Source organism: Hordeum vulgare, chromosome 2H (assembly GCF_904849725.1).
Source record: "Hordeum vulgare subsp. vulgare chromosome 2H, MorexV3_pseudomolecules_assembly, whole genome shotgun sequence".
NCBI classification, from domain to species: Eukaryota; Viridiplantae; Streptophyta; class Magnoliopsida; order Poales; family Poaceae; genus Hordeum; species Hordeum vulgare.
Genome location: NC_058519.1, coordinates 428,022,063 through 428,044,065, shown reverse-complemented (window position 1 = coordinate 428,044,065; position 22,003 = coordinate 428,022,063).

Sequence of the window (22,003 nt, the reverse complement as noted above, 5' to 3'; positions counted from 1 at the left end):
CATTGCCTACGAGTTTGTCCTACTGTTGCTACTGCTGTTACTTGTCTTGCTCTGCTGCTACTACTGTTGCTACTGCTGTTACTTGTCTTGCTCTGTTGCTTCTACTACTGTTGCTACTACTGTCGCTTGCTACTGTTGCTACTTGCTACTGCTGTCACTACTGTTGTTCCTTGCCACTGCTATTGCTCGTTACACTGTCGTTACTCGTTACTTTGCTGCTACTATTGTGCTTGTAGATACTAATCTTTCAGGTGTGGTTGAATCTGACAAATTCAGCTGCTAATACTTGAGAGTATACTCTCACCTCCTGACTGGCTTACCTACAAATTTGGGTCGAATACTCTACCCTCGAAAACTGCTGCGAACCCACGCGCTGGTGGGCCATCAACAACATTCTTCCAGTCTCATTGTCGGGGAGTGCTATCAGCATTCTTCTTGTGCCGTTGCAGGAGAAGGTTTGTTGTTATAAGCATTCGTCTAGATAACGCCAGAGATTGCAGGATCATCCCTTTTCTAGAGCCATTGCCAGGGAAGCACAGCTGACGTCAAAGATCTACGCATAACGGACGTGACTACTGATGATCAAATGAATGATCCTGAACACCTACCTACGTCAGACATAACCCCACCATGTACTCGATCGAAGAAGGAACTCACAAAAGAGACAGTCACGGTTACTCACACAGTTGGCAAGTTTTAATTAAGTTAACTTCAAGTTATCTAGAACCAGTGTTAAACAAAGTTTCCACGTTGCGACATAACCGCGGGCACGGCTTTCCGAAAGACTTAACCCTGTAGGGGTGCTCCAACTAGTCCATCACAAATTACCACAAGCCGCATAGAAATCCTCAATCACGAAGCTCGCGATCTCGTCGGATTCCCTAGTGGAAAACCTCAACTCTAAGATTACCCAAAGCATCACCGGAATCCCGATGCACAAGATATCTCGTCAAAGGTAAAACTAATCCAGCAAGGCCGCCCGACGTGTCGACGATCCCGATAGGAGCCGCGTATCTCATTCTCAGGACACGACGGATGAGCGATGGTTACCACGCCAGACGCCGAGTTGCCCCGGGTAGCGTTAGTAAGCTGCTCTGTTTTGGACCAGCACCATCAGCACTGGCCCTCCCTGTATTATGTAGAATTACTCCTCGGGTAGTGATAACTCCCTATGCATTCAATATTATCAAATTATTATGTTGGGCAAATGTAGTACCAATGTTGGGCCTTGCCGGACCAGCCTTAATCTAAAACGAATTATCAAGGGGGTCCCCGTAACAACCCCGATCGTGTTAGGAACGCTCAATTATGGAACATAACACCAGTAGTAGAAACTAAGGGGGCAAAGGTGGAACAAAATACCAGGCTAGAAAGGCCGAGCCTTCCACCTTTTACAAAGTATATAGGTGCATTAAATTAAATAGCATTAATATGGTGATGTAACAAGGAACCCATGTTAACACATGGAAGCAACTACACCTGCAACTAGCAACGCTAACACATGGTTAAGCAAGCGGTAACATAGCCAATCAGTGGTTTGCTAGGTTGAACAGGTTGAAGGTTTTCATGGCATTGTTGAGAGGCTGATATTTAACATGTGGTAGGCAACGAGACATAATCGACAGAAACGGTAAACTAGCATGGCAATGATAGTAATGGTATCTGGGGAAATGGGAATCTTGCCTGAGATCCCGCTTGGAAGAAGAATGACTCCGTGAAGCAGCCAAACCGATGTAGTCGAACGGGTCCTCACAATCCGACACGCTTGCGGAACTCTATCGAGACGAAGCAAACCGGAAACAAGAATCAACACACGAAATTCACCACACGATGCACAACACAAATGATGCATGAGCAGCTGAATACATTCAAGTCACGGCATGACAATTCATGACAAACAAACACTACACATTAAGTGAAGTTCAATATGCAACGAGTTGCATATTGACGAAACTCCACATTTAATTATTTAGTTCTATCCCAATTAGATACACGACATTATTAAATGTGATTAAACATGGCAAGAGGTGAAGCGCAATTAATCTACCTATCTAGGCATTTTAAATGAGGTCGGAAATGACATATAGCACCTCCGAGACGACCTCACATGTTAATTTACAATTCTGTCCAGATCTGAACTAACACATTTAATTAGTTGTTAAACATCAAAACAAATAGGTTCACGTGATTCTACGCGTCGTTACAAGCAATTTACACATAGAGATCATCTCCAACGGAGCTACGGATCAAAAGATACGAGCACCGCAAGATATGATGGCATGAATGCAATATGTGTGCAACGACGGTCACGAGCACTTCAAAACATACAACCAGCAAGAGAAAATGAAACTACACAAGATTCTAAGCAAGTTTCATATAGGATACGATCAAAACGGAGCTACGGATCAAAAGCTACGAGCAAAACAAGAAATCACTACAATCTGCAAAAATCAGCCACATAGCATCTTCTACACACGACAACTACGAGCTACAAAATCCCAATAGGCTCAAGCAAGGCATGAGACGATAGAGATCAAGAAGCACTACAACAAACAACTAACAACAACTAGCATGGCATCATGGATCACTAGGAAAAGAAGTCACAAAATGGCTTCTCACACACAGTTTCAGACTTAGTGAAAATAACACTTCATGAAAGTGCAGTTTTCGGTCTGAAGGCATATTGACAGCAGCAAAACCATAAGCTACAGGACTCCAAATGGCATGAAAATTCACAGCATGCTAGAGAATCACAAAGTCTACAACTTACTCCATTGCACCAACCTCAAAAGAGTTACAGAGCACAAGATAGAAGCAAAACAAAACAGCAACAAAATATAACAGATCTCAGACTTAGAAATATTTCAGCTCCTCCAAATCAGCACTATTTCTAGCAACTTGAGAGCAAGCAAACAACACCTAAACATGCATTTCTATTGCAACTAAAAATACCAGGGGCTAGACTAAACATCAAAGAACAACTCCCTAGTTGACAACTTAATCAAACGAAGCACGGAATAAATCCTACGAAATAGACAAGAGGGCAACACGACAAAATATCACGCAAACTAACTTGCTCAAAAGCTAAAACTAATTGCACAGAAAAATCCTATGGATTTTTCTACCCCGAAAACGTATAAAACATGTGGGGTTGCAACACAAAAATATTACCACACTTAAATGCGAGATAATAACCTATACACGGAAAATAAACTAGCGGCAAATCCATACACACAAAATACCAACGTCTACACTAAAATACATGGAAAAGTGGTTCCTAAAACATGGGCATTTCTACTACCGGCATTCGGGCAATCCGGTCTTGCGCGAAAAATAAATACGGGCGTCTATCCTATTGGAACAACACGTTAATCTATGCATTTGGCACGTCAAAACCACGTCAAACAAATATGCAAGTTATAAATTCGGATTGTACGCGAAATTCTACACCAAAACCATATACAATACGCCTTGATCCGACTAATGGTTTAAAAGATACGGGCATCTAAATATATACCTATTTTTTCTGAATTTAAATAAGAATCCAAAAACCTAAAAAAAACTAACGGCATAATCTGCCTACCGGGCCAAAACTGGGCATTCGGTGCCATATAACAAAATCATGCGCGCGCGCAAGATAGGGGAACAGGGCGACTCACCTAGGGCCTGGGGAGATGGGCCTTGGGGAGGAGCCGGCGGCCTGTTGGAGCGCTGGGACCTGGCCTCGCCTGGTTGGTTGCTGGCGGAAGCAGGGAAGGCCCAGGCGGGAGGAGCCGGCCTGGGAGGGCGCTGCGGCGCCGACCCTGGTGGCGCTGGCACAGGGGCGCAGGGAGGTGACTGCCTCGGCGGGTCAACGCCCCCTCGCTCGATCAGATCTGGCCCGATCCAGATTGAGCGGGAACTGCGGCGCCTGGCTGCGGGATCGAAGCCCTCGACCGGAGGACCGGCTGGCATAGGGAACTGTGTGCTGACGCAAGGACGGAGGCGGGGCAGAGCTCGGGCAGGGGCTGCATGCAGGAGGCGGCGAGATCGAGGGAAGGGCTGAGCGTGGGCTCTCCATTTTGGGCAGGAGCCGGCGCTGTCGGGACGAGGGGAGAGGTTCGAGGTGAGGGGCTGTGTACGCCAGGGTTAGGTCTAGGTTGACTATATATAGTAATTGGGTTAGGGACCCTCCGATTAAATCGGACGATCAGAAATAGCTGGGTTAGGGAGTTCAATGGACAAACCGAAGACGGTTTGCGGTAAAACCGGGTTGATCTGGACCCAACGGTCACGAGCACCCGGTTCGGGTTTCGGGAGGTTTCCGGACTAAGCTACGCATATGGTCGTTGCACTGTGTTGAGGGGCTTGGCGGGGATGAGAGGGAAAACGGGCGGCGCGGAACCGAGTTTTAAAATATCAAAAGACGTCCGACGATAGACCGACTACGGTGCCGCTACGGTCGACCGTTCAGGTACCACACGGACTCCGATCGTGACGAAATTTGACACACGGCCTAACTATATTAAAATACGACCGCACGTCAAATCTCAACCCAATCAGAGAAGGTTTTACACACACTTTTAAAAACAAGGTTTTGACAATGCCGCGGGCGCGTGCGTGTGCGGTCGGGCTCAGTACGGACAACGACGAGAACCGACAACTAACAACGGATGCAAGTTTTGAAAACTGGCGGCAACGGAATGTTGATGCAATGCTGATGATGCGCATGATGCGATGATGATGCAACAAAAGAAAATACACACACGACGAAAACGCAATAGACGGGGAATCTTCTGGAACGTCGGCATCGGGCTGTCACAGGTTATATGTTGACGGATGTGATACACTGGACAGGTAGTGTTATTGTTGGAAATATGCCCTAGAGGCAATAATAAAATGGTTATTATCTTATTTCCTTGTTCATGATAATCGTCTATTGTTGATGCTATAATTGTATTAACAGGAAACAGTAATACATGTGTGAATAAATAGATCACAATGTGTCCCTAGCAAGCCTCTAGTTGGCTAGGTCGTTAATCAATAGATGATCATGGTTTCCTGATTATGGACATTAGATGTCATTGATAACGGGATCACATCATTGGGAGAATGATGTGATGGACAATACCCAATCCTAAGCATAGCACTAGATTGTATTGTTCGTATACTAAAGCTTTTCTAACATCAAGTGTCTTTTCCTTCGACCGTGAGATTGTGCAACTCTCGGATACCATAGGAGTGCTTTGGGTGTATCAAACATCACAACGTAACTGGGTGACTATAAAGGTGCACTACGGGTATCTTCGAAAGTGTCTGTTGGGTTGGCACGAATCGAGATCGGGATTTGTCACTCCGTGTGACGGAGAGGTATCTCTGGGCCCACTCGGTAGAACATCATCATAATGAGCTCAGTGTGACTAAGGAGTTAGTCACGGGATGATGTGCTACGGAACGAGTAAAGAGACTTACCGGTAACGAGATTGAACAAGGTATAAGTATACCAACGATCGAATCTCGGGCAAGTTCTATACCGATAGACAAAGGGAATTGTATACAGGATTGATTGAATCCTTGACATCGTGGTTCATCCGATGAGATCATCGTGGAACATGTGGGAGCCACCATGGGTATCCAGATCCTGCTGATGGTTATTGGCCGGAGAGTGTCTCGGTCATGTCTGCATGATTCCCGAACCCGTAGGATCCACACACTTAAGGTTCGATGACGCTAGGGTTATAGGGAATTGTTATACGAGGTTACCGAAGGATGTTCTGAGTCCCAGATGAGATCCCGGACGTCACGAAGAGCTCCGGAACGGTTCGGAAGTAATGATTGATATATATGATGGATGGGTTTGGACGCCGGAAATGTTTCGGGCACCACCGGCAAAGTGTCGGGACCACCGGAAGGGTTCCGGAGGCCCACCGGGAGGGGCCACAAGCCCCGGAAGGCTACATGGGCCAAGTGCGGGAGGGAACGAGCCCCTAGGTGGGCTGGTGCGCCCCCCACACTCAGCCCAGGCGCACCAGAGAGGGAGGGAGGGGAAACCCTAGGCGCTGGTGAGCCTAAGGCCCACCTAGGGGTGCGCCACCCCCTCTCCTCCCTGTCCGCCGCCCCCTCTCCCATCTAGGGTTGCCCCCCCTCAAGGGGGAAACCCTAAAGGGGGCGCCACCCCTCCCTTTCCCCTATATATAGTGGGGGTTTTGGCCTTTGGAGACACGGTTTTTCATCTCTCTCGGCGCAGCCCTGTCTCTCTTCTTCATCATCTCCCACGGTGCTTGGCGAAGCCCTGCCGGGAGACCTCGTTTGTCCATAGACACCATGCCGTCGTGCTGCTGGAGATCTTCCCCAACCTCTCCCTCCTCCTTGCTAGATCAAGGTGCCGGAGACGTCACCGGGTTGCACGTGTGTTGAACGCGGAGGTGCCGTGATTCGGACTAGATCGGAATCACACCGCAATCTGAATCGCCGCGAGTACGACTCCATCAACTGCGTTCTAGCAACGCTTTCGCTTAGCAATCTTCAAAGGTATGAAGAGGCACTCTGCCCTCTCTCGTTGCTGGTCTCTCCATAGGAAGATCTGAATGTGGCGTAGGAAAATTTTCAATTTATGCTACGTTGCCCAACAGTGGCATCCGAGCCAGGTTTTCTATGCGTAGATTCTATGCACAAGTAGAACACAAAAGGTTGTGGGCGCTGATTTGTCAATTGCTTGCCACTACTAGTCTTATTCTTTTGTGGCGGTATTGTGGGATGAAGCGGCCCGGACCGACATTACACGTACGCTTACGTGAGACATGTTCCACCCGCCGACATGCACACCGTGCATAAGAGGTGGCTAGCGGGTGTGTGTCTCTCCCACTCTAGTCGAATTGGATTTGATGAAAAGGGTCCTTATGAAGGGTAAATAGCTTTGGCATATCATCGTTGTGACTGTCACGTAGGTAAGAAGGCGTTCTTTCTAGAAACCCAAATCAGCCACGTAAAACTTGCAACAAAAATTAGAGGACGTCTAACTTGTTTTTGTAGGGTTTGACATGTGATGTGATATGGCAAAAGTTGTGATGTTACATGTGTGATGTATGAGATGATCATGTTATTGTAATAGGATTCACGACTTGCATGTCGATGAGTATGACAACCGGCAGGAGCCATAGGAGTTGTCTTAATTTATTATGTGAGATGCAATGCCATGTGTTTACTACTTTTACTTCATTGCTAACGGTTAACTATAGTAGTAGTGGTAGTAGTAGTTGGCGTGACGACTTCACGGAGACACGATGATGGAGATCATGATGATGGAGATCATGGTGTCACGCCGATGACAATGGTGATCATACGATGCCTGAAGATGGAGATCGAAGGAGCAAAGATGATAATGGCCATATCATGTCACTATATGATTGCATGTGATGTTTATCATGTTTTTTCATCTTATTGCTTAGAACGACGGTAGCATAATAAGATGATCCCTCATAAAATTTCGAGAACGTATTCCCCTAACTGTGCACCGTTGCGAAGGATCATTGTCTCGAAGCACCATGTGATGATCGGGTGTGATAGATTCTAACATTCGCATACAACGAGTGTAAGCCATATTTACACATGCGAAACACTTAGGTTGACTCGACGAGCTTAGCATGTACAGACATGACCTCGAATACAAGGGACCGAAAGGTCGAACATGAGTCGTATGGTTGAATATGATCAGCATGAAGTTGCTCACCATGACGACTAGTCCGTCTCACGTGATGATCGGACACGGGTTAGTCGACATGGATCATGTATCACTTAGATGACTAGAGGGATGTCGATTTAAGTGGGAGTTCATACTTAATTTGATTAAATGAACTTAATTGTCATGAACTTAGTCTAAAAGTTGTCTTTATAAATATTGTAGATGGCCAACGTCAACCTCAATTTCAACGTGTTCCTAGAGAAAAACAAGCTGAAAGATGATGGCAGCAACTATGCGGACTGGGTCCGCAACTTGAAGCTCATCCTCGAAGCAGCTAAAAAGGCTTATGTCCTTGATCCGCCGCTATGTGACCCTCCTGCTCCCGCAGCAGCTTAGGACATTCTGAACGTCTGGCAAAGGCGGAGTGATGACTACTCTCTGGTTAGGTGTGGCATGTTATACAGTTTGGAAATGGGGCTCCAAAGGCGTTTTCAGAAACACGGTGCATATGAGATGTTCCAAGAGCTGAAACTAGTTTTTCAAGATCATGCCTGTGTCGAGAGATATGAAGTCTCCGACAAGTTCTTTAGCTGTAAGATGGAGGAGAACAGTTTTGTCAGTGAGCATATACTCAAAATGTGTGGGTTACGCGGTCGTCTGACTTCACTTGGAGTCGAACTTCCGGATGATGCTATAATTGACAGAATCCTCCAGTCTCTCCCACCAAGCTACAAGGGTTTTGTGCTGAACTACAACATGCAAGGGATGGAAAAGACCATTCCCGAGTTGTACTCGATGCTGAAATCTGCAAAAGTAGAAATCAAGAAAGAGCATCAAGTGTTGATGGTCAATAAGACCATCAGTTTTAAGAAGGGCAAGGGTAATAAGAACTTCAAGAAATACGGCAAAGCCGTTGCCGCGCCCGGTAAGCCAGATACAGTGAAGAAGAAAAAGAATCGACCCAAGCTTGAGATTGAGTGCTTGTATTGTAAGGGAAAAGGTCACTGGAAGCAAAACTGCCCCAAGTACTTAGCGGACAAGAAGGCCGGCAACGTTAAAGGTATATATGACATATATGTTATTGATGTGTACCTTACCAGCGCTTGTAGTAGCTCATGGGTATTTGATACCGGTGTTGTTGCTCACATTTGCAACTCAAAGGAGGAACTACGGAATAAGCGGAGACTGGCCAAGGACGAGGTGACTATGCGCGTCGAGAATGGCTCCAAGGTCGATGTGATCGTTGTCGGCACGCTGCCTCTACATCTACCTTCGGGATTACTTTTAAACCTTAGTAATTGTTACTTAGTACCAGCTTTGAGCATGAATACTGTATCAGGGTCTTGCTTAATGCGAGACGGCTACTCATTTAAGTCGGAGAATAATGGTTGTTCTATTTATATGAGTGATATATTTTATGGTCATGCTCCGCTGGTGAATGGTTTATTATTGATGAATCTCGATCGTGATGTTACACATATTCATAGTGTGAGTACCAAAAGATGTAAAGTTGATAATGATAGTCCCACATACTTGTGGCACTGCCGCCTTGGTCATATCGGTGTTAAGAGCATGAAGAAGCTCCATACTGATGGACTATTAGAGTCTCTTGACTTTGAATCATTTGACACATGCGAACCGTGCCTCATGGGCAAGATGACTAAGACCCCATTCTCAGGAATAATGGAGAGAGCGACCGACTTATTGGAAATAATACATACTGATGTGTGTGGTCCAATGAACGTTGAAGCTCGCGGTGGCTACCGTTATGTTCTCACTCTCACCGATGATTTGAGTAGGTAAGGGTATATCTACTTGATGAAGCACAAATCCGAGACGTTTGAAAAGTTCAAGGAATTTCAGAGTGAGGTTGAGAATCAACGTGACAGAAAAATTAAATGTCTACGATCTGATCGTGGATGAGAATATTTGAGTCACGAGTTTGGCACACACCTAAGGAAGTGTGGAATTGTTTCACAACTGATGCCGCCTGGCACACTATAATGCAACGAAGTGCCTAAACATCGTAATCACACTTTATTAGATATGGTACGATCCATGATGTCTCTTACCGACTTACTGCTATCATTTTGGGGATACGCATTAGAAACTGCAGCATTCACTTTAAATAGGGCACTGTCTAAATCCGTTGAGACGACACCGTATGAACTATGGTTTGGCAAGAAACCTAAGCTGTCGTTTCTTAAAGTTTTGGGTTGCGATGCTTATGTGAAGAAACTTCAACTAGAGAAGCTCGAACCCAAAGCAGAGAAATGCGTATTCATAGGATACCCTAAGGAAACTATTGGGTATACCTTCTATCTTAGATCCGAAGGTAAGATCTTTGTTGCCAAGAACGGATCCTTTCTAGAGAAAGTGTTTCTCTCGAAAGAAGTAAGTGGGAGGAAAATAGAACTTGATGAGGTAATTACACCCCCTCTTGAACCGGAGAGTAGCGCAGCGCGGGAAATTGTTCCTGTGGCGCCTACGCCAATTGAAGAGGAAGTTAATGATGATGATCATGAAGCTTCGGATCAAGTTGCTACTGAACCGCAAAGGTCCACAAGGGTACGCTCCGCACCGAAGTGGTTCGGCAACCCTGTGATGGAAATCATGTTGTTAGACAACGGTGAACCTTCGAACTATGAAGAAGCAATGGCGGGCCCGGATTCCAACAAATGGCTTGAGGCTATGAAATCTGAGATAGGATCCATGTATCAAAACAAAGTATGGGCTTTAGTGGACTTGCCCGATGATTGGCGAGCCATAGAAAATAAATGGATCTTCAAGAAGAAGACTGACGCAAACGGTAATGTGACCGTTTACAAAGCTCGACTTGTTGCAAAGGGTTTTCGACAAATTCAAGGATTTGACTATGATGAGACTTTCTGTCCCATAGCGAAGCTAAAGTCAGTCCGAATCATGTTAGCAATTGCCTCTTTTCATGATTATGAAATTTGGCAAATGGACGTCAAAACAACGTTCCTTAACGGGTATCTTAAGGAAGAGTTGTATATGATGCAACCAGAAGGTTTTGTCGACCCTAAGAGTGCTAACAGGGTATGCAAGCTCCAGCGCTCCATCTATGGGCTGGTGCAAGCATCTCGGAGTTGGAACGTTCGCTTTAATGAGGTGATTAAAGCGTTTGGGTTCATACAGGTTTATGGAGAAGCTTGTATGTACAAGAAAGTGAGTGGGAGCTCTGTAGAATTCCTCATGTTATATGTGGATGCCATATTATTGATGGGGAATAATATAGAGTTGTTGGAGATCATAAAGGCCTATTTGAACAAGATTTTTTCAATGAAGGACCTTGGAGAAGCTGCATACATATTAGGCATCAAGGTCTATAGAGATAGATCGAGACGCCTCATAGGTATTTCGCAAAGTACATACCTTGACAAGATATTGAAGAAGTTCAATATGGAAAACTCAAAGAAGGGGTTCTTGCTAGTTTTGCAAGGTATGAGATTGAGTAAGACTCAGTCACCGACCACGGCAGCAAATAGAGAGAAGATGAGTACTGTCCCCTACGCTTCAGCCGTAGGCTCTCTAATGTATGCCATGTTGTGTACCAAACCTGATATAAACCTTGCCATAAGTTTGGTAGGGAGGTACCAAAGTGATCCCGGTATGGAACACTGGATAGCGGTCAAGAATATTCTTAAGTACCTGAAGAGGACTAAGGAGATGTTTCTCGTTTATGGAGGTGACGAAGAGCTCGTCGTAAAGGGTTACATTGATGCTAGCTTCGACACATATTAAGATGACTCTAAGTCACAGACCAGATACGTGTATGTTTTGAATGGCGGGGCAGTGAGCTGGTGCAGCAGCAAGCAAGAAGTCGTGGCAGCATCTACTTGTGAAGCGGAGTACATGGCTGCTTCAGAAGCGGCTCATGAAGGGATTTGGATGAAAGAGCTCATCACCGACCTTGGAGTGGTCCCAAGCGCGTCGGGTCCGATGACACTCTTGTGTGATAACACTGGGGCCATTGCTATAGCCAAGGAGCCGAGGTTTCACCGAAAGACCAAGCACATCAAACGCCGCTACAACTCCATCCAGGACCATGTCCAGAGTGGAGTAATAGATATTTGTAAAGTGCACACGAATCTGAATATTGCAGACCCGTTGACTAAACCTCTTCCTCGAGCAAAACATGATCAACACCACAATGCTATGGGTGTTCGATACATCACAATGTAACTAGATTATTGACTCTAGTGCAAGTGGGAGACTGTTGGAAATATGCCCTAGAGGCAATAATAAAATGGTTATTATCATATTTCCTTGTTCATGATAATCGTCTATTGTTCATGCTATAATTGTATTAACAGGAAACAGTAATACATGTGTGAATAAATAGATCACAATGTGTCCCTAGCAAGCCTCTAGTTGGCTAGCTCGTTAATCAATAGATGATCATGGTTTCCTGATCATGGACATTAGATGTCATTGATAACGGGATCACATCATTGGGAGAATGATGTGATGGACAAGACCCAATCCTAAGCATAGCACTAGATCGTATTGTTCGTATGCTAAAGATTTTCTAACGTCAAGTGTCTTTTCCATCAACCGTGAGATTGTGCAACTCCCGGATACCGTAGGAGTGCTTTGGGTGTATCAAACGTCACAATGTAACTAGGTGACTATAAAGGTGCACTACGGGTATCTACGAAAGTGTTTGTTGGGTTGGCACAAATCGAGATCGGGATTTGTCACTCCGTGTGATGGAGAGGTATCTCTGGGCCCACTCGGTAGAACATCATCATAATGAGCTCAGTGTGACTAAGGAGTTAGTCACGGGATGATGTGCTACGAAACGAGTAAAGAGACTTACCGGTAACGAGATTGAACAAGGTATAGGTATACCGACGATCGAATCTCGGGCAAGTTCTATACCGATAGACAAAGGGAATTGTATACGGGATTGATTGAATCATTGACATCGTGGTTCATCCGATGAGATCATCGTGGAACATGTGGGATCCACCATGGGTATCCAGATCCCGCTGATGGTTATTGGCCGGAGATTGTCTCGGTCATGTCTGCATGATTCCCGAACCCGTAGGGCCTACACACTTAAGGTTCAATGACTCTAGGGTTGTAGGGAATTGTTATACAAGATTACCGAAGGATGTTAAGAGTCTCGGATGAGATCCCGGTCGTCACGAGGAGCTCCGGAGGTAAAGATTGATATATAGGATGGATGGGTTCGGACGCCGGAAATGTTTCGGGCACCACCGACAAAGTGCCGGGACCATCGGAAGGGTTCCGGAGGCCCACCGGGAGGGGCCACAACCCCGGAAGGATACATGGGCCAAGTGCGGGAGGGAACCAGCCCCTAGGTGGGTTGGTGTGCCCCCCCACACTCAGCCGAGGCGCACAGAGAGGGAGGGAGGGGAAACCCTAGGCGCTGGTGGTCCTAAGGCCCACCTAGGGGTGGGCCACCCCCTCTCCTCCTTGGCCGCCGCCCCCCTCTTCTATCTTGGGCTGCCGCCCCCCCCCCTCAAGGGGGAAACCCTAAAGGGGGCGCCACCCCTCCCTTTCCCCTATATATAGTGGGGGTTTTGGCCTTTGGAGACACGGGTTTTTCATCTCTCTCGGTGCAGTCCTGTCTCTCTTCTTCCTCCTCTCCCACGGTGCTTGGGGAAGCCCTGCCGGGAGACATCGTCTATCCATCGACACCATGCCGTCGTGCTGCTGGAGATCTTCCCCAACCTCTCCCTCCTCCTTGCTGGATCAAGGTGTCAGAGACGTCACCGGGCTGCACGTGTGTTGAACGCGGAGGTGTCGTGATTCGGCACTAGATCGGAATCACACCGCGATCTGAATCGCCGCGAGTACGACTCCATCAACCGCGTTATAGCAACGCTTCGACTTATCGATCTTCAAAGGTATGAAGATGCACTCTCCCCTCTCTCATTGCTGGTCTCTCCATAGGAAGATATGAATACGGCGTAGGAAATTTTGAATTTATGCTACGTTGCCCAACAGTTTGTTAGGAGTTGAGTGATGGATTTTACTCCTTGTATCCATGGACCCAGTTGCATAACCGAAATCTTTTGAGAGTTCTTAGGTGGGAATGCAAATAGTTACCTAGGATTATCTTCCAACAGATTCATGATGCGAGGTTGGGATTTGACATCTAGTCGATTTGTTTGTTCACGGTCTTTCTTACAGAGGATAATCTCGATATATTTCATCAGATATGCTTTGTCAAGCCTTGTAGTTCACTATTCCTAGGGAGCATATTCGAGAGTCATTTCAATGTGAAAATCCAATGTATGATCGAGCCCGTGCAAACCTTACCACAAAAATATCGGACAAAATCTCTGTCATGAATTTGTTTATGGCTAGTTTAGTAAGCCTCATCCTTTGTTTTGTTGGAGTAGAGTAATTTGAGTTGCTTCGATGTCAAGTGGTGATTTTATATCTGTCCTAAGTTGTGTTCTCATATTCCTATGGGTATGCTAGTCCTTTTGATCAACTGGAGTTTTCATGAAATTCTTTCCATCCGAAGTGCTTCTCTTCAAGTTAATTCAATCTTTTCCAAATATTTCCAAGATCAATCCTCATATTTCTTTTCGGAGTTCTTCTCATCTGTCCCAAGTTATCTTTGTTTCTTTTCCCACCCTCCTGCCCTTTTCTTCAATGATTAGATTATCACCCAACTGCCTTTATTTTCATTGATGCTTTTGCTATCATTTCTTTTGTTTTGTATTCGGTGGTTCATTGTGAAGATTCTCAAGGGTTAAGTTCATCATTTCTTCATCTTCGTGTTCTAATCTGGTGGATTCAATTCAAGCTTGTGGTGTTCGTAATATCCTTTTCATTTGTTCAATGATTTCCCATGTTGGAAATTCTTATCCAACCCTCTCTTATTTATTCATCCCTCTGTATGCTATCCGGAGTGCTGAAGATGTCTAAGAAGATCCGTGTTTCCATTCAAATCCTTTCAATTATTTCGAGGTTCTCACCTCATCAGGTTTTCATTTATATGGGCGCGATCTCTCTTTCTAATCAATCTTTTCAATGGTGTTTCTCTTTTGAGTGGGCCCATAACCCACAAGCTTCTCCGAGGATCTTACCTGGCTCTTCCAATCTTTTTTGGAGAATTCTAATTCTTTTCGAGTGTGACGTAAGTATCAATTTCATCTATCATATTCCCTCTCCAAGATCGCTTCAAATTATGTTTCATCATTGGATCAACCTTTCTTTATTCATTATTCCAGAGTGTCTCAGTAATTCGTGGTGTTGTTTCTCATCATCATTCTCAGTGTTGAAGACTGAACAAGCGTTTCTCTTAAATTTTGGTTCGTTCTTTTGAAGAGTCATGTTTCAACCTGTTGCTATCCTCTCAAATTGTTTCCAATCATGAGTAATTCCTTCCATATCTATCCGGTGCATTTTAGTATTGTGTTCATTTCTCGATCATTCGAAGGCCATCGTTTCAGAAGATTTCTTCATTCACAGCTTTCGGCTTTCATTGTCAAATTCTTCTCAATTGTTGTCTTTTTGTTCGTATCTCAATTATTCCGGTGCTTCGTTCAAGTTTCCTGTTAGGCGGATCATAGTCTCTTTGTTCTCATGTATCTCTATTCATTCTTAGTATCCTCATTCATTTGTGAATTCTTACCGGTTGTTCTTTCAAGACTTTTTCAAGTTTGTGCTCTATCTCTCTCTCTAAGCTTTTCAAGAAGAAGAAGTGGTATGCAATTCTGTTGCTTGTCATCAATTTAACTTGATAAAGGATGAGCAGAACATAATTCTTATTCTTGTTTCATCAAAGTGATTTCAATCCTTCTTTCGGAGTTGTTCATGGTGTAAAATTCTCGATTCTAAGTGCTCATCTTTTCTTTTCCAGAGTTCAAAGTTTTCTCGATTATCTTTTTGTGAAGCTCCATCTAAATCTTTGTAATTTCATAATCTAATTCTTTTCAACCTTCAATTATTTTCTATCATCCTTTCATTCTGGAGGTTCTTCAAGGATTTAATTCATTCTCAATGGTTTCTTCAAGATTCTTGTTGGAGAACCTCAAGTGTTCTTTCTCTTGCATTTCAAAGTGCAATTCTTCCTCCATTATCCTTTGAGGTGGTGTTATAGCATTTTGATACATGAGGAGTCTCGAAGAGAATTTGTTTCAAGAATGAGATAATTAAACCCATATATTCTTACATTGAGCTATCTTGGTTTAGATTTCACCTAAAGCTTTTCATAAGGGTTGTTGCTATTATGGTGATTATCATTGACCCAATTTCTCAATATAACCTATTGGTGAAAGAAGTTTTGCATATCTTGTTGCTCCCAAGCAATCTCTATTTTCGTTAGTGGCTGGTTTTCAACTTATAATTTTGAGATGTTTTCCATAAGCCCACAACAAGCTTTTTTTTTCGTTGTTGATTTTCCAACAACTCTGTTCAATTCTTCTTGCTAGCCTTCTTATCAAATTCTATTGTGGTAGAATTTGTCATTTTATTCTCCGTCAAATGATCTAGCTTCTATTCTCTTTTTCCAGAGATGTTCTGATGTTGCTCTCTTGAACCCATCATTTTGTTTTGTCAAGATCATATTCTTTCCTTGCTTGTCCATTTAACCGAAGTGTTGTGCCCCCTCTTCAAGGTCTTTCGATTTTATCAAGTTTTGCCTCTATTTCCTACCGAAGTGCTGCCAAAATTTCTTTTGAATTCTTGCTTGTTCTTCATATCATTCTTCATCTCTTGCAACCTTCAAGGATCGTTGATTTCACTCGTTTGTCAAAGAAGCGACTAAGTTTTACCTATTGCTCTTGCTCTTTCTCTCTCCTTTCATTCTTAGATCTCGGGTCAAGATCTCTTGTTATTGTAGGAGAGTTGTAACATCCTAGAACCGACGCTCCAGAATATTCCCTCTTTATTTCGTTGTCGCCGTATGATTTATTTGTTTATTGCATTCATCATATCATCATGCCATCATGTCATTAAATTTTTGCAACTCAAATAAATTAACGGTATGAATCTTTGATCCATTTAAATCGAGGGAAATTCACGTGGTGATTTTTTATTTATAACTTATAAGATATCCTCCCAATATTTTAGGGAGCAAAACTATTTTTTCCATTGAGTTGGAATTATCCGTAACACACTTGCAAATAAATTCCATGCCTTTTCTAACTCAAATCTTGGCCTCAACCCGTGCACATAAGTTGTTTCATCCCTTTTTAAGCTCCACCAAATCTTTCAACATTTTTGGACCTTCCGATCACCTAATCCTAGTTCAAACCCGTTTGAATTAAATTTAAATGTGTTTGAATCTAACCATGCATCGAGGCTCACTTCTATTTTTCGTTGGTCAAACTCATATTGAGAGACCAGGGGAAATTAACCCCATGCCTAAATTCCTTCTATAACCTTTTTTCCTCTCTTTTCTTTCTTTCTATTTTGTTCTCGCTAATGGAAAGTGGTGAGAGAGAGGAATCCCACACTATAGAAAATTTGGCCCAAGGCCTAGCCACCCCCACCTACCGAAACCCTAGCCTCTCACTTGATCCCCGCCTGACCCCCACTCCTCTCTTCCCACCATCCCATCTCCCTTCGCCCCTCCTAGCGGCGTGCCAGGAAGAGTAGCGCCACTCCCGACCCTCTCTGCCTCCTTCCTACGATCCCCACACACTTGCACCCCACTCGAAACGTGACCAGGGGTGCCCGATCCCCTCGCCGCTTCTAGCCATGCCGCCATCTTCCCTTGCACCGGCAAGCACCGCCACACCGCTATTGTGGACGCACCTCACCGCGTTGTGCTTTGGCGCCCCAACGCTCTGTCCACCCCTACCCTTCCTCGCCTCGCCGTGCCTTCACCCCCATGGCGCTACAGCCCCATCGTTGTCGTCGCCGATGAGCGTCGTCGCCTGCGTCCCCCTGCTCCTCCCGCGCCCTCCCTCCTGCTGGCCTCGACCTCCCCAGCCGCCGTTGGCACCCAGCACCGCTCCTCCCTGCACTTCACCCACTCGTTGCATGCCCCAAGATGCTTTCACATAAGACGCCTCGGCCATGGCTGGTTCAAGGTCATGCCTCCGCTGCAAGCTAGCTCCTTGCCATGGGCGCGCCCGTGCTCTGCTGCAACTCCGCCTCCCGAGCGATGTCCATGGCCTCGCCCCTAGCTCTACAAGTTGTTGTTTGCTTGCCTTGCCCGGCCTCCGCCCACTAAAGACCCGACCCCATCGGACATCTCTGCCATGTTGTTCGCAAGAATCCCATGGTTGCATGAGCTCTTTCCCAATCTCGACTCCGAACAACCTACTGTTGGCCAACTCCATGGCCTTAGGGAGACCCTTTGCTCTGCCTTGCTGCTGCCACGAGCACCCCATCCGGGAAACCCACGACCTTCAAATGAAGCCGGATCTTTTGTCATGTCGGATACCTACGTCGAAGGCTTTTGTGTCATTTTTTGTTTCACGTCTAGTCCCATATCGCCAAGCCCCGAGTCTGCAAGTGCCAGACCTCCTATCAAAGACCCTGAAATCCACAAGTTCCTCTCCAACCGTGTACGACTATCGTCGCCATGGAATCGACAAGATCGCCGAGTACCACTACCTCCACGGTGACACGTGTACGAATAATTCCCTCGAAGAATGCATGCTTTGAATGTATAACACCAGGTCGACCACTCGTGCATGAATGAATTGTTGCTGAGATGTGATGATGTACGTTATGTAGATGATGTGTTAGTTGCAGGTACCTTGTCGGATGTTTTGTCTTGCACATTCCTTGATTGACATGCCACGTGGGACACTCGTAACCGGGATCACTCCCCGCCGCTCTTGCACATTGTGCGCATCCCATGTTTCTTTTGCACAAACATCTCAATGAGTTGTCGGAACCAAAAACGTTGTCGTGGCATCGTTTTCCTTTTCATCGCCGTGGCACCCTATTCTTTCCGCCATGGCGAAAAATGCTCTATATCATGATATATGTCAACGTTTTCATAAATTGCGTATAACTTGTAAATTTCATCCTCATGCATCTTAAAAACAATTTAAATGATGTTTGCACTAAAATTGCCTAATACCATGCTAAAATGATTTGTCTCATAACTAAAAAATGTAAGCTATATATGTAACTTGCTTAGAAAAAATGTGTAGATTAACATGGTGCACTTTATTTTCCATTTAATAAATTTAAAATATTATTTATTCAGATCTGTTCCAATTTCAAAAATTGCATATGGGGTCATTTCAGAAATGTTATATGTATTTTCCGACCTTATTTAAAATGCCTCGATAGTGTAGTTGTTCATGTTTCACCTCTTGTAATGAATAACAACATTTAAAATGATTGTTTTGTTAAAACAACATTAACCACATTTCTCTTAAATATGGAGAGTTATTATTTTGTTATATGTATGTTTCCCTTCTCCATTTAAAATTGCTTAATTCCATCTTCATCTTATGCCATGACCACCTATGTTAAACAACATTTAATATTGATGAGTACCTACACGAGAGTGAACTAAGTGATTAAAATATGGAGTTTCGACAATATGCAACTCACTGCATATTGATCTTAACTTAATGTGTAGTATTTGATGTGGTGATTGTCATGTCTTGCATAATTAAACCGGGCATGCATCTTATTTGTTTGCGCATCATGTCATGAATATGGCGAGTGTTATTGTGTGTTGATAGTTATTCCGGATTGGTTCTTCTCGATAGAGTTCCGCAAGCGTGTCGGAGTGTGAGGATTCATTCAACTAGGTTGGTTTGTCTACTTCATGGATTCGTTCTTCTTCCAAACGGGGTCACATGCAAGATGATCATTTCCCTAGATATCACTACTATCATTGCCATGCTGGTTGTTTCGTTTCTTACGCTATGTCTCGTTGCCTACCACCTATTATGTTCAGCCTCCCAAGATTGCCATGAAAAGCCTCTAACCCCCTCCAAAACCTAGCAAACCTTCTTTGGCTATGTGACCGCTTGCTCAACCCTTCTTATAACGTTGCTAGTTGCAGGTGCAGTTGCTTCCATGTGAAAACATGTGTTCCTTGTTATATCACCATATTATTGTTATTTAATTTAATGCACTTATATACTTGGTAAAAGGTGGAAGGCTTGGCCTTCTAGCTTGGTGTTTTGTTCCACCTTTGCCACCCAAGTTACTTGTGTATCGGTGTTATGTTCCATATTGAGCGCTCCTAACATGCTTGGGGTTGTTATGGGGACCCCTTGACATTAGTTTTGGGATAAAACTCGGCTCGCAAGGCCCAACTTTGGTACCACATTTGCCTATTAACTAATGAACCGCATAGGGTGTAATTAACCCATGGATAATTAATAAACTCCAGGGCTAGTGCTCCTCATGAGTGTTGGTCCAATCCAGAGCATTGTGTTGGGCTAACCCAGGGCAACTTGGGTGATTTCTATCAGGCCACCGTACATGTCTCTTATCCGACGTGTCCTGAGAATGAGATACACGACTCTTATCAGGGTCGTCGCCATGTTGGGCGATCTTGCTGGATATTTTTACCCTTCTCAAACGTCTTGTGCGAGGGATTGCGAGGATACTTTGGGGTATCTCGAGGTTGAGGTTTTCCATCACGAATCCGTGGAGATCACGGGTTTTCCGTGGTCGAGATTTGTGACGCAGCTTGTGGTAGTCTGTGATGGACTAGTTGGAGCACCCCTGCAGGGTTAAATCTTTGTGAGAGATATGCATGTAGTTATGTGGAAACTTGGAAACTTTTCTTAACACCCACTCATAGCAAACTTGAAGTAAACTTAACTAAAATATGCCAACTGTGTGTGTAACTGTGATTGTCTCTTATCGTGCGTTCTTATCCAAAAGAGGACACGGTGGGGTCATGTTTGACGTAAGTAGGTGTTCATGATCACTTCGATATCATTGTTAGTTCATGTCATTATGCATAGATCATCCCCCTTTTATTCTTGTACTCGTAAGTTAGCCACCCAAATAAATGCTTAGTGCTTGCTGGAGCCTCACCACTTAACCATACCTCGCCCATTATGCTTTGCTAGTCTTGATACCTTTGGAAATGATATTGCCGAGTCCCTATGGTTCACATATTACTAAAACAATAGTTGCAGGTACAGGTAAAGCGATATTGACATGAGCGTGATTATTGTTCTATTTTGATTCTTCTTCTTCCTCTTTGTCGATCATAGGATGGGTTCCAGGCCGACAACCTTGGATAGCAAGGATGGACATCGTTCTTTTGTCGTTTGATTTCGTCCATAGTCGGAACCTGCTCTTCTACATGGTGATTGAATATAATGTTGTTGTTGTGTTGTTCATGTTGTAGCTTGTGGCGAGTGCAAGCCAATTCCATATACCCATCTCTTTTGTACATGTACTTGTAATGATATCCATTATTGTAAAACGACACGATGCGCTTCTATCGCCATCGAGGCCCTCATGCCAAAATAAGGAAAGGATCACATTTTGAGCATTACATTTTGCTCGTTCATGTACTTAGAGCATCGTCAATAGTAGATAGAGCACAAGCAGTTTTTTGGGCATTTGGGGCCAAAAAACAGCTTCCAATGGCTTACCTATCACAAAAATCTAGACAATTTTTTTTTCCACATCCCTAGCTACCCTTGATGATTAGCAAGAATGTGCTCATATTTTCATTCTTGCATTAAAAGTGAAAATGGAAATCAAAGAGAAAAACCCTAGCAACTCTATATTCAAAACAATTCGAAGTTGTGACAAATCAGTGAACCCAAAATGGCCTTCATAAAAGTCCATCATTTTTTATAAATATTGGAAACAACAATTCAGTGGTGGATTTCTTTTAAAAAATACTTTTGGCATTTTATTTAAAATACAAAAGCCACTGAAATCAACTATATATTTGATTTCAAATATTTCAGAGTTTCATAAAATGTTGAATCTTTTATTTGGGGTTGGGAATATTCCAAATAACACCCCAACATTATTTATACTATTTTAGAAATAGTTTGGAGCCAAAAATAAAATGAAACAAATGTCAGAAAGAATAAAACAGAAAACACAAAAGAAAGAAAAGAGAAAATGCTTACGTGTCGCTCACCTGGCCTAGCCCATCTCTTCCCCTGTCGTCTTCCTCTTGCCAGCGAGCAGCAGGAGGTGGCCGCCGCTTGCTCCGGCACGGCCATGCACCTGTGTGCATGCCTGGACCTCCCCGTTGCGCTGTCAAGGAGGATAACCCTCCCCGCAATCCATTCCAGCTCTCTCCCCCTCCTCACTCGCCCCCTGCGTCTCTCTCTCTCTCGGCCGCCATTAGAGCCAAGCCTGAGCTCGAGCTCGTCGTCGTTCCTGGACACCCCATGCCTCTGTGAGCACGCCGTTCGTTCTGCCTCA